Here is a 14,429-nt window from a genome sequence, read left to right as displayed (position 1 = left end):
TCCTACTGTAACCGCTCTAGTCAAAATAAGAGCCTCATCGTTTACTATGATGTGGCTGAAAAGCATTCCTAAGCCTAACAAACTTATAAAAACGAAAATTTTCATTTAAAAAAATATATTTATTAATTTAATTAACACGAACCAGGAAAAAATTAAACGTAGTGCTAAAATTTCCACCTAATAGTGTTCCATTGACGCAAAATGCAATCACAATTCAAATTGAGAAGAAAAAAAAACATTGACCTTTGTTTGGGAAACATTATTATCTAAGATAAATACTGGGAACTTGCTAAATTTTAAAGACACTTTAAAGCAACGTAAAACAAATCCTCCATAAATGCAAATATTTCAAATAGCCTTTAAAATAATTGGAACAAACAATTCTGACTAGCATCGTTAACTTTTCGCTTTTAAATTGGACTTCTGCTTTATGGAAGTTATAAAACAATATATTAGGTTGTTTTCTTGATTGTCACCAGTCTGCGGCACGAAGGAAAACCGTTGACATGATAGATGTTGAGTTTTATTTGATTTTGAGCGACCATCGACGGATCTATCTATTGTAAATATTTCGTGTAATTCACGCGAATAAGCAGTGCACTTGATTCCATGGATGATGCAATAGTAAAGGGGACTCGCAAAAGTGACAGCTTTGACAATTCAAAAATCGTTGCATGAGAACGGTTCTGAAGTTGAACATGAAGCTCTGGTTCTAAAAGGAATTGTGAAACGTATCTTATAAGAATTTTAGAAGTGTAGAATTATGTTTAAACTCGTTATGGATATGAAGAATTTCGCATTGTTTGATAGTCCGTATGATTTTATACTATTTCTTACCCACCAGTTTTCGTAAACAGACACATTTATACAAAGCCTACCCTCACAGGGAGGCGATAAGTCACGGTGAGGTTGCTTTCGAAATATCAAAGACATCGGGAACACCTTCACGTTGGTGGATATAATTCTTTCTTAAATTTTTAACTTAAAGGGTTTATTTACGATTGAGTTAATTTTCTACCTTTTATGGAAAGAGAAAAAAATGTATCCTAAACCAGAAATGGCGCCTTATAGTGTCGCGATCACTGTATACCTCGAGTATTGAATTGTGCATTTGTAACTTTAAGGTGTATGCGAGACACTTTATAGCCTTGGATCGTTGTGGTGTATAGCCTTAGCATATTGGAAACCACACGGAGTGTTGCGAAATGATTTTTGCCGTTGTCATTTATAGTATAATTAGACTATATAGTATTTATTTTATTTTCAGGTTAAATATGTTAAGGATTTAAAAATGTTAAAATTACCTACTTTATTTAGTTATAATTTAGAGAAGAGCTAGTTCTTTTGTTTAGTTATAATTGGGAGCAGAACAAGCTAATTTGTTTAGCTATAAATTAGTGCAGAATTAGTTCTTTTATTTAGTTATGATTAGAGATGGCCGATACCAGGCTTAACCCGATACCGATCGATACCGGTGCAAACATGAACCGATACCGATCGATACCGATATTTACTCAGTATGATCCAAAACCCGATACTTCAACCGATATGGTATCGGTATCGGTTCATCCATACAGGCGCGTACTAAGAATGATTTTCACTTTATTTGTTAGATAAACTGAATTCAGGTACTTTTTATATTAATTAGAACTCGTCACGATTGAAATTCATAGAAATAAGATATTATCACCATCAATACGTTACCGAAAGACCTAAAAATTTCATGTAGCGCCATATAACGCATTTTAAACGAGTATCGGTTTAGTATCGGATCAAACCAACCGATCCGATACTATCGGGAAACCCCGAGTATCGGTGCCATACTATATGGTATCGGTACCGGTTCATCCCTATCGAAAATGTATATGATTGAATTTAGTATAGATGTCGCTAGTGCGGTGGAGAATCAAATTTCGGCGAGCTCTGCCGCGTAATTTAAATTTACGAAAATGTACGCGAACGCGAAACAGCCAGCCGCCCAGCCTGCTTCAGGGGTCTCCGTATAAAGCTTTTGCTATGGGCATAAAGCTTAAAAAGAAGGGGCTCGGGTGGTCGCTATATACTAAGAAAGTTAAAATATTTGTCACGAACCAACTCTGTTCGTGTTTCTCGATCTATATCATCTCTCGAAATTCCTTTCTCCAACAATAAGCCCAACAAGCAACATTAGTTCGGAACCAGAGCAACTATCGGGTCTGTTCGCACCCACTATAAGCCTTTTCTTTATGCTCTTTAAGATTTTATGGGGTTAAGGTGGGGTGTTCGATTCTTATTAGAGGGGTTAAACGAGGGGCTAGTCATTCGCCAAAATTTTGTACACCTGATTACTGATTTCTGAATTTTTATATGAATTCCTATGATTACTGGACGAATTCCTTGATTTCTGTGATTACGATTATTTTCGGTGATTTCCATAATCATTACACTTATTTCCCGTTATTGCCGCGGATTACTTGTGATTTCCGTTTGAATTCCAATGAATTCCGGTGATTATTTGGTGAATGCCGTGATTACCACTGGATTCCTCGTGAATTTCGATGAATACAGTGATTATTTCTATTTCAACTGATTATGATTTTTATTTTGGATTTTCGAATTCCTCCATTGATTACGCGTGATTATTTCACGAAAGGCGTGATTACCGAGGTGATTGCAAAAGATTACTAGTAAATCATATGATTATTTCTAATTTTCTCAAGATTTCACGTGATTTCCATTGATTATCGGAGATTTCTGATTACCTTTGATTACCCGCAGGAATGATTTTGATTACTGATGATTTTCAAAGAATTCTAGAAATCAAGTAATCGATTTCTGCGGTTATGTACACCTGATTATTCAAGTGACTAACCCCTCGGGGTTAAAGTATAAGACAAACACCTATCTCTTTTTTCACTAATGATTCATCCTCACAAACGCTAGACTAGATGTTAGAATGCAGTCAGTTATGGGGAGTTAAGGCCTTTTTAGCGGAAACGAGGGACTTATAAAATTTCTGAATCAAAAGTGACCGCGTTTGTTGGTATGTGTCAAGTGAGAGTCAAAATAGATTCTAATCCAAATTTTAATATTCAACATAATATTCAATCTTATTCATAAATTTTCACAAAGGGAGGTTTGCAATTTATAACCTCTTTGAAATGGCACCTCAATAGGATTACCTCCTACAGCCTTTAAGATTTTAAAAATTAAATTTAGGGGTTTAAAAGCGTGCAATTATGCACTAAAATAATAATGTTCAAAAATAGAAAGTTAAGATTTTTTAAAATGAATCCATCCGTCAACCATAATCCAAGTTGTTTAACAATAGTTTCAAGCCAGTTAATCAATAGTTTCAAGTTTTTTTAATTTCTTACGCCAAGTAGCTCCTCTTCCATATTCTTCATAGGGGTTCAGGATCCTTTTTTTCTCTTTAATTACGCAATTTAAGGGTTAATTATGTTTTTTTTTGTTTTTTTTTCTCTCACGATTTAATAATTCGCGCGCTCTCTTCTTCTAGGGGTTAAAATATTCAACTTGATGAAAAATAAAGGTATCAAATGAATAAAAATTAAAGTATCGAATGAAAAATAAAGGGTTCGATTTAAAATAATCTCCGTACGACTTAAGATTTCTTCAGGGTGAGCCAACAGGGTCTCGTTTAGACAGTTCAGGTATCGACTGACGGTGGGACAGGAGGGACTTCGTATATATAACTTCTAGTTTCTCGCAAGGATTTCTGGGACAATGACGTTTGTTGATTGACTTCGGTTTGGCGAATAGTGGACCATATTTAAGACGTAGCCGGGTGGATTCATGTTATCAACGAATAGGCAAAACGTTTTGTTTTGGGACCAAATACGGATTGGTCAGTTTAAGGGTTAAAAAATGTTCTAGAAGTTTCTCGGGCCAGGTACCAAGATATTGACACCAGGTCTTGTTGCTTGGTGGTCTAAATAAGCGTAGTATCTCTCTGGTTTCTTGGAAAAAGTTTTCGTTGCTAGGTATTTCATTTTGCACTGTGGATACTGTGGTATAGGATAGTTCTAGAAAGTTCGCTGTCAATTTTGATGGGCTGTTCCCTCTTTCATTGTAGTTATTTTTGGAAACCGTGAATTTCTTTTCAGTTTGTTTTAAAGGGATAGGTTTAAGTTTAAAGGGCTAGTACTATTATCTTTATAGTGTCAATTTAAGGTATTTCGTTATTAATTAATGATTAATTGTAAATTTAATTCGATTTTTATGTTAAGATGGTTATGCCACCTTGAACACATTTCCTCGAAATACGGTGATGCAAGGCATTAAAAAAGGCCAATAAAAATAACGGAAATTGAGGCGCGAAGGAAACAACAATTACGTCACTAGTGTTAACCCGGAGACAAGGGAAAGTGGTTCCGACCCCTTGCGGTATGTTATGGATATAAAGTCACTTATGAATATTACCGCGAGTAGGCGGACATACCGAATTACATTTACCAAGCAAGTTTGAACTACGTAATCCACGATTAACTCCAAGTAGCAAACCTATTCTAACGCATTACCCGAATGTGTCGTAAGCCGAATTGTCTCTTTTCTGAGGGAGGAATAACTTAACAGTATTGTAGAACGCTGATTGGTTTATTTTACAAAGATGGTAGAGAGAAAGTTAATTATTTTCAAATATCTTGTAACGTCCAAATTACTTATTTTCCAAATTTAATAAATATTCATGTTGGTATAACTTAAAATTCTTTCAAAATTCAAAATTCACGCATTCAAATAATTTCAAAAACACCATTCTTAAAATTCCATAGTTAAATTTAAAGCTTAAAGAACTCCAATAGTATTGTTTAGTCACGGGGTCCCTGATGCTGGTCGTTCGGGATCTTAAGCTGAACAATACCTATTGAATTCTTTTACTCAACGGGCGTGGTTGACCTGCTGCAGAGGTTTTCCATTTGTTCCGCCAGGTCATCTATTGGGATACTACGACAGTAGTTCCTTAAAATCTACCCCTCTCTCCCCCGTTTATCAATACCCCATTATAATAACTAGAAACTAGGGTTGCCAAACCTAAACCGTTGTATAGATTTAAGTTAAGAAAACACCTGCAGATTGCAAAGGTGTAAAAATATTTTTAAAAAGAGGTAAATACCTCTGACGTACGCGAAAAATAAACCCATGACGCACGGAGTCGGTGAAAAACAGGATAAGGTCAATGGAATGGAAAAGCCAGAGGACCAGAACCAAAAGGACCAGGAGGAAGAAGATATTAGAAGAGATTCTCTTTCTGGACGCTGAGGACGAAAGGTCGAACCAAGATCGGTCTCGCGACTATGGTCTAAGTTAAAACCAGGCCCCGCACTTCGTCCGTTGGGCTCTCGCGCCGTATCTATATGTATATCCGCCAGGACTTACCGTCCCGCGTCGATGGAAATTAGACGACAATCCGCTATGTTAAAAGATTAAATTTAATTATCTTTATGTGCGCGAAAAATATCTTTTGGTGCGCGGTAATTATCTTTTGGTGCGCGTTGGAATAAATCCCAGGTATCGTCATGGGCCACCGTGGAGAAAACCTTAGAGATGACTCTCTACTCTAAACAATGAGTACCTCCCCGTTCACGGGTTTATTTTATTATTATTTTTAATTCCATTTAGTTCAATTATTATATTTGTTTACACCGGATCCTTAAGATTCGGATAACCATTGTATATATGTTTAAGTCACGTACGTACGTTAGTTTTATTTTTATTTCTCTCAATCATTAGTATTAAACTTTTATGTTATTTGGCAACCCTAAAACTTCTTTGTTATTTCACTATATCTATTAATTAAACAAAATCATCCCCTAGACAATTTATATCTACCCCGCAAGTCCCAATAGTGAAAACTTAGCGGTTACCCTGGCTTTTATTAAAACCTTTGTAGGGAGACTATCAACCACCACGTGGGTTAATTCTACAATCATCATGAATATGAATCAACCCCTACCTTATATGTTTTATTATTAATTATTTAAAACCAATTATATTATCTTTATCTAAATTTATCTTTAACTATAACTAAAACAAACAAATTCTCCTTACAAATTGGGGGTCCGTCCGGGATTTCTCAATGCTAAACGAAGTTAACGAACTTTTTTATCGCATTTTTAATTATTAAATTTAATGTGTGAAGTAGTAGAGTACCTAATATATCCATGGTTTGCCAGCTAAGCACAATTGTGCAATATTTTTCTCTCTCAAACTCATTGGTTTTTTTTTATTTATCTCGCTTAAATTGCGTTTTTGGCCATCCCAGGATAATAATTAAGTCTCACACCTCTCTCATTGTGTTATAGCTTTCTTAGCCCATTTTTGAATATTTTCTCTTTTAACCAATCTTTTAGTGACTAGAAATTTTAACTAGGTTTTTTTTATCTAATGAGTAATAAGCCAGATCCCAAATATATAGTTTATTGCAATAAATTACGTAAAGCACGTCTAGAAAGGCGCGAAACTTTACCGAAATATCTACCCAAAAAAGCGCACTATTTCTCGTAAGAGTGCTAGAAACGTAAACATGGCCAGTAACAGTTCGTCTCGTGCTAGCTCTCCCACAACGCAACCCCCTAGCGTCCACAATCCTATTTTACCAGGTTTTAACTTGGGAAACCCCACGAGCTCTGCGAATATCGCACCCACAGGTGTTAACAACAATGCCCCTAATCTTCAAATTCCCACCGGTACCTTAACCAACAACCAAGGGCCTAGCGCTGTTCTAAGCGCCCCCTTAGCTTCTACGAGCTCAGCTCCCGTAACTGTACCAGGTGATGTTTTGACGCAGATAATGAATCAATTATCGTTTTTGTCTGTCCAATATCAGCAAGTCCAAACTCAATTAGCCACCTTGCAAAATACCAATGTAGCTCCTCCAACACCACCAAACACCTTTTCTGCAGTTGCTGCTAACCACTCCAATACGGTATCTCAAGTGCAAAGTACTGCACCGCCAATGCCAGTTTCTCCTAGCCAAGGGAATATGACGCAATTACCTAATTTAGGGCCAACAGTCAATGCCCCTCAGTTTAATTTCGCTCCTTCGACCGCAGCGAGTAGTTTTTCGAACAATATCGTAGAGCCCAGCATGAGCGCGCCCGCGCAAAATCCACCTGCGTATTGCCCCCCTACTATGCCCTTTATGTGTTCGAACCCGCTGCCTGCGCCTACCTATTCAGGGAATCCAACGGATCCCGGCCCAAAAATGTTTCTTAGAAGGGTAAACCAAATGCGGCAAACGTATAATATACCGGAAACCGTATTTGTACAACAATGGGTCCCGACACTTCTAACTGGTCCGGCCCAAGAGTGGTTTTTCTCGCAGCCTGATTTTATTAATTTCGCCCAATTTGAAAACGCTCTTAGATCTAGGTTCGAAAGACGTGAAAATGACGAACACGTCAAAAGCAAAATTAGCGACAGAATTCATAGGGCCCATGAAACAGTCCACGAGTACGCGGAAGCCCAATTAAAATTATTTAGCCAACTAATTAAACCTTTACCAGAAAGGAAACATATTAAAAAAGTTTTTCAAAACCTTCGTGAGGATATTAAGCCGTATCTAGAAACAAAAACTTTCGACACGCTTAGGGATTTATTAGATGATGCAGCATGTATTGAAAGGTCTTTAAACAAACAAAAGCGTAACGAAGTTAAGGTAGTAGACACTAGAGTGGCCCAAAATAATTCTATTTCTCACAATGCAAGTCAAAATTTAAACAGAGGGAATTCAAGGCCCTCAGTTAATCCTAATAATCAAGTAACTGGAAACAATGCCAGACCCCACCAAACCTTGACTACCTTTTCAAATCAAAATACCCAAAGACGTTTTGTTCCCACTTGCCACGTTTGTGGAAAAGAGGGACATCTCAGTCCAGGGTGCCCAAATAGGTATCCCTCAAGACCTTTAAACAATGGCAATCACCAGCCTAATCATACCCAAACGGCAACAGCCCCACGAACTCTTCTAGTTCGGGAAACTCGCTAGAGGCGGCCGCCCCGAGGGTGGGAGGTCCGCCTGCTTGTCCTTAAATAGTACAACCCTTGCCAACACGGAGCCATCCTTGGATTCAGGGAATCTCAAGATTGTCTTGACATATTTTTAGGAACCTTACCGTGTTTGGCTTTGATTGACCCAGGTTCCACCCATACAATTTTGAATACTGATTTACAACCGATTTTGGAAGGATTAGGATACCCTACCCTGACTACCAGCTTGTTGGCTTTGCACCAACCTGACGGCAGTCTCTTAGCTACACAAGGAGCAGTTAAGATTCCATTTTGTCTCCCCAGAAAGCAGATTGAATTTCAAGCTGTCTACGTTTCTAATTTAAAGTACCCATGCATTTTAGGAAAAGATATTCTGAACCAATTAGGTATGATAGTCGATTATGGGACTAATAGCTACTATTTTAGCGATTCATTAAACCAGCGATCCTCGTTTCAACAGGGCTTCGCAGCTTTTAGTCATGGTAGTGTTTGTAGACTAGCCGCCATAAATAGTTTACTCCTTGAGGGGCATGTTTATCACGATCCTAAGAACTTAATCGACGAGGAAGGTATTTCTCAGGACGCCCTTAAATTAGTGCAAGAAAATATACGCAAGACCCAAGCCTCTCAGAAGGCGGTCTACGATAAGCGTCATAGGGACATCGAGTTTGAAGTAGGCGACCTTGTTTATAAGAAATCACATTATCTCTCTAGTGCCCCAGATGCATTTTCTGCGAAATTAGCCCCTCGTTATGATGGCCCATTTATAATAAAGCAAAAGCTATCAAGCCTCACTTATCGGTTGGAAACCAAGAAAGGTCGACCATTAAAAGGCACATACCACATACGAGACTTGAAGCCCTGTGTGGCTCGCAGTGACCTTGTCTTACAAGAGTCAGATTTAGCCAACAATATTGTCGACTCCGATATCTCTAGTACAAATGCCACAGATCCCAAGCCCTACGGAGGTCATAATCTAAGGCCAAGAGGTACGACTGGGAGGGTCAATCGCAATTGAATAGTCCCTGCCCCAGGTAGTTTTTTTTTGTAAGTCATTAATACTTGTTAAGGAATATTTCCCAAAATATTTTTGCCCTCAAGAGGTTCCAAACCCAGAGCGGCCTTAATTTTTTTGTCCCAATATATTTTTGCCCTCAAGAGATTCCAAAACCCAGAGCGGACTAATTTTTTTCTGGACGGTTGCGCTATGGCGTGATCGTTGAGTCCAGTATATCTCTCTCTAGGACATAAGTCCCAATTTTTTTTTGGCCTTGTATATTAATTTTTCTGGTACCATCTAAATATATTGCTCTTTTATGATTATTTCACAATTTTTTTTACTTATTCAAAATTTTCCCCTTTAATTATGCGTTAACATTGAGTCTCATGAGGACATGGATTTTCAGTGGGGGGAGAGTGTAACGTCCAAATTACTTATTTTACAAATTTAATAAATATTCATGTTGGTATAACTTAAAATTCTTTCAAAATTCAAAATTCACGCATTCAAATAATTTCAAAAACACCATTCTTAAAATTCCATAGTTAAATTTAAAGCTTAAAGAACTCCAATAGTATTGTTTAGTCACGGGGTCCCTGATGCTGGTCGTTCGGGATCTTAAGCTGAACAATACCTATTGAATTCTCTTACTCAACGGGCGTGGTTGACCTGCTGCAGAGGTTACCCATTTGTTCCGCCAGGTCATCTATTGGGATACTACGACAGTAGTTCCTTAAAATCTACCCCTCTCTCCCCCGTTTATCAATACCCCATTATAATAACTAGAAACTAGGGTTGCCAAACCTAAACCGTTGTACGTACGTTAGTTTTATTTCTATTTCTCTCAATCATTAGTATTAAACTTTTATCATGTTATTTGGCAACCCTAAAACTTCTTAGTTATTTCACTATATCTATTAATTAAACAAAATCATCCCCTAGACAATTTATATCTACCCCGCAAGTCCCAATAGTGAAAACTTAGCGGTTACCCGGGCTTTTATTAAAACCTTTGTAGGGAGACTATCAACCACCACGTGAGTTAATTCTACAATCATCATGAATATGAATCAACCCCTATCTTATATGTTTTATTATTAATTATTTAAAACCAATTATATTATCTTTATCTAAATTTATCTTTAACTATAACTAAAAACAAACAAATTCTCCTTACAATCTACCTTAAAAACAAAACTTCCACCTTTTTCAATCTGAATGCGATCGCGACTTGAAAGAAAAGTAGTATAAAAGTCGGATGTAGGATCGAAAACCAAATGATGTCTTTGACCATTTCCTTACTGAGAAAGCCCTCGACATCTACACTATGTTCACTCAAATACAGCCAAAGCCTAACAAGCCACGTAGTGATGCAATTTGTATAATGACACGGATTCTCTACTTCAATTTCCCTTAACATTTCTTCGTTGAATCCGAGAAATCAAACAAAACGAATTCAGTATGAAACTCGGTAACATTGAGGGGTTGGACAATTGTCTAAAGGAAAAAGTACTTTCTAAAATTTACCTTGATATTGTTAGATTTAGAAACAGAAGTATTTTATGTCAAATTCTTAATATAGGTAGATTATTAAAAATTAGATTTGAGAGGATTTTGAAGTCGTTGAAATCAATTCATATAATCCTAAATCCGCCCAAATTACTTTTGAAAATTCTTAAATCATTCCTGAGATTTCAATGAAATTTGTAACCGTTTCGTAAAATGTAAATTTTTACCGTGTGACGCTTCGCGAATTCTTACCGAAATTTGTAACCGATTTCCAATATCTTGTTAGTTTAATTCTATTAACTACGACCTCGAACAAAATTTTCCAGTGCGCGGCCCCTCAAGCAGCAACTACCAGCACCACTGGCATCCTCACCATTTTCCGGTCTAGCTTGACTGCGAACCCTTTTAAATTAATGCCTCTCGTTGAGGGAGCAAGGAATTTGGTATAGAGGACAAATATTTGCATTAACCTGCGGGGCGTACATCTCGAACACGATGACTTAAATAATTCTTACGCGAGCAAAGGTGCGCAACCCTATTTCATAAACAACGACACTTCCTTTTCCCTGCTGACTAGTGTTTCTCGGTACCGATTAAAAATTATTAATCACCAGCGGGGAACTTTAACAGACTGACTCCAGCTCCCCTACATTCCAAGAAGTGTATTAGATGAAGTGTCTAATTTGTTCTCATTAAGAGACAGCGCCGTAGCAAGAGAAAATGGCAACCTGGCCGAGCAATGTTTGGTGTCCCGAAATATGACAAAAATTGTATATAAATATGAAATATTAATTCAAAAAATTGTAAGTAAAATCATTATTGACATCGTCACAATTCAACTTGTTGGAAATTTCATGTTCTATATTATCACGCTTGAGAGCTTTTCTTAGCCCATTATCGATCTTAAGTAATTTTCAATAATAATCAATTTACTGAATTATGTTCACCTGACTCTGCTGTCACAGGAATAGTTGAAAAAATTCTTAAGGGAATTTTCACGTTTGGGTATACAAGTTGGATTGTTACGTAATTCGTTGAGCAAGTGCAAACATGCTGTGTTAAGTAGTAAACATGTTGGAAAAACCAAAATATTACCTCTCCGAGTCAAGAGGAGGACTACTACTATAAACTTATAAACCTAGATAATAATTATTTCTCTTTTTTGAAGTAAAAATTTACGAATTATTAAAACAGTATTCCAAGCATAGCGAATATACAGTAAAGCAGACGAAATTTACATCCAATAAAGATATGTCTTGGACACATTTAAATGACTAAATGGGGAAAAAACAGGAAATTAAGTGTATAGATTTTGTAGAGATATAACTTTTATGTGTTTGAAAAGGCCCAATTGTCTACGCCTCAACTGTTAACCCTATATTCTTATAGCTACATTCACAACTGGTTAGCAGTATAAACACTACTGTCTCGTTTCACCTCAACGATTTTCTTAGTTTGCCAAAATGAGTGTTAACGTTAAATATCACCAAAGCTGACTTGTGGTAAGACGCACTGAAAGTCAATACGCACCATAATAAGAATGAAAACTTCTAAAGCCTACTACACATTAGCGCGTTTTTAAGCGTTGCGTAGCGTACGCGTTTTGCCACGTTTGAAAGTTCGCGCCAAACCTTGCGTTACCGTCCGTTACATTGATAGCGACGTCTGGCCGCTCTGGCGAATTTTTAATTCAAACACAAAAATGGCGGATTTCGAGGACGAAGCTTTGATTGAATATATCAGAGATAAACCAATTTTGTACGACATGAGGAGGCCCGATTTTAAACTTTTTCGAGTAAAATGTATGGTCAGAAATAGCCGAACAACTAAATGTTTCAGGTTTGTTAACGTTTTTGTATGATCTAATCTCATAAAGAAGTGCTCTTGAGAGAGAGAGAGAGAGAGATTGGCATTCTCCGTGTCACAATCTCACTCTTTCTCTTTTATATTTGCATGCTTAAGGTGAAACCACTAACCCATAAATTATTTCAATTCATTAAAGATGTCAAACTTATCAAGAAGAGATGGAAATTGCTTCGTGACAGGTTTTCCAGAGAAAAAAAAAGGCAGCGGCCCTTCCAACGGGCTCAGAAGCATTTGCAATTAAAAAATGGTCTCTTTACGAGACCCTGAGTTTTTTGAGTGACCATATCAAACACAGAAATTAATTTAATTTCATTAATTATCAATAGTCGATGTACGAAAGACGATCGAGAAAAATGAATGTAAAGTTAAAACAATAAACCTTTTATATATCACTGTAAGCAATGTCGTTCATCCTGACGATGATTCAGCCTCAAACTCAGCTCAGGGTTATGTCATTCCTGAAAGTTTGGAAGTGGATGTTTTTGATGGAGACCGAGATAAATTGGATGATGTAGATGAAAACCAGAATGAAACTAGAGAGTACTGAAATTCGTATATTAACAGGCTGTATGTTGAAGCCGTGTTTACATTTTTAAAATAGGGCCCCGCGATGGACTGATCCGTAGATCATTGATTATTTTGCAAACATCGCTTGATTGGGTATATGGGTTATTCCTTTTTTTTTGCAGTGAAGCAAATAAAATGCAACCTGAAAAATTATCTTATGAAAATAAAAATGCCAAATTCAAAAAAAGCGGGGCGAATTAGATATTGAAATTTTAAAGTCAATTGCCACTAATGTAAACAAACCGAGGGATGATAAAAAACCCAAATCATCTTTGGAGCTGTATTGTATGTCACTGGTTGACCGAATGGAAAAATTGTGCCCAAAAAAGCAAGGCATTGCCAGGAAGCGCATAGAGGAAGTCTTGTTTGAAGTTTAGTTTGATGAAGAATAAAATTAATAGAACTGCTTTGGAAGACAAATTTTTCATATTTAGCATTTTAAAAATACCGTTACTTCGGAGTTGCTAATTTAGTTGAAGTTTTAATAATTTTATTGTATTGTCTATGGAGATATTATAATACTCAGCTTTCTCCCATGAATTATAATTTCAAGGGAAAAGCTTGCAAGTTTTTTTTTAATTTAAAACCAGTTTTAAGAGGCTTGATATGCCAAGACTCTCAGTGATGAATTCTAGTGATAAGAAAATATTCTAATCTTCCTCCGCCATAATAACACTTTTAAATAATATTATACAGTATTCCACATTTTTCATGTTTAAAGCTATAGTCTTTATTCCATTTTAACAAAACCACTTTCAATGTATCCATATTATTAAAATGTTTGTTTTATCGAAAACGGATGTATTTTTCTTTTTATGCTCGCTCATACTCTTGAATTGAAATACATTTTCAGTTTGTTTCGTTGAGCCTCGCCTTCCCTGGAGGTATTTCTTGGTGGGTATTGTTCAATTGAGGCGATATTTCGCGAATGGAATTCATTTCTACACTGGCCTTCAATAAGTGTGCCATCATTCGTTTCACGGTCCACAAAACTAGGAGGACAATAGCGAGGAACATTGGAAACTTTGTTTAATTCAATTTGTCTCAGGAAATTGTGAAGAACACAAATTGCTTTAATTGCTTCAATAATTGTCTCTTCAGAAGCTGTAATTGGCCTAAGAAGTAACCTCCATCTGGCTGAAAGAATACCAAATGTGTTTTCTACGATGCGTCGAGCTCTTGAAAGCCGATAGTAAAATTCCGTTCCGGCAAAGTTATATTGTTTTCGGAGTAAGGCCGAATCAAAAACTTTTTCAGTGGGAATCCCCCATCTCCAATGAGTGCGAGGGGTATGCTCGAGTTTGTTCCCGGAAGCATTCTATTCCAAAAGACTGAATTTTTTAACACTCCAGAGTCACTCTGGTGGCCACTATCGCCAATGTCAACAGTTATTAGCCTATATTCGGCATCAGATACAGCAAGTAGTATCACACTGAAAAATTTCTTGTAGTTGAAGTATTCCGTGCCAGAGTTTGGAGGGGCTTGCATTCGGATGTGT

This window comes from Phalangium opilio, unplaced genomic scaffold (genome assembly GCF_054372755.1).
Source record: "Phalangium opilio isolate 3A_F unplaced genomic scaffold, DU_Popi_V2 ptg000009l_1, whole genome shotgun sequence".
Taxonomy (NCBI): Eukaryota; Metazoa; Arthropoda; class Arachnida; order Opiliones; family Phalangiidae; genus Phalangium; species Phalangium opilio.
This window is presented reverse-complemented; position numbering follows the sequence as displayed.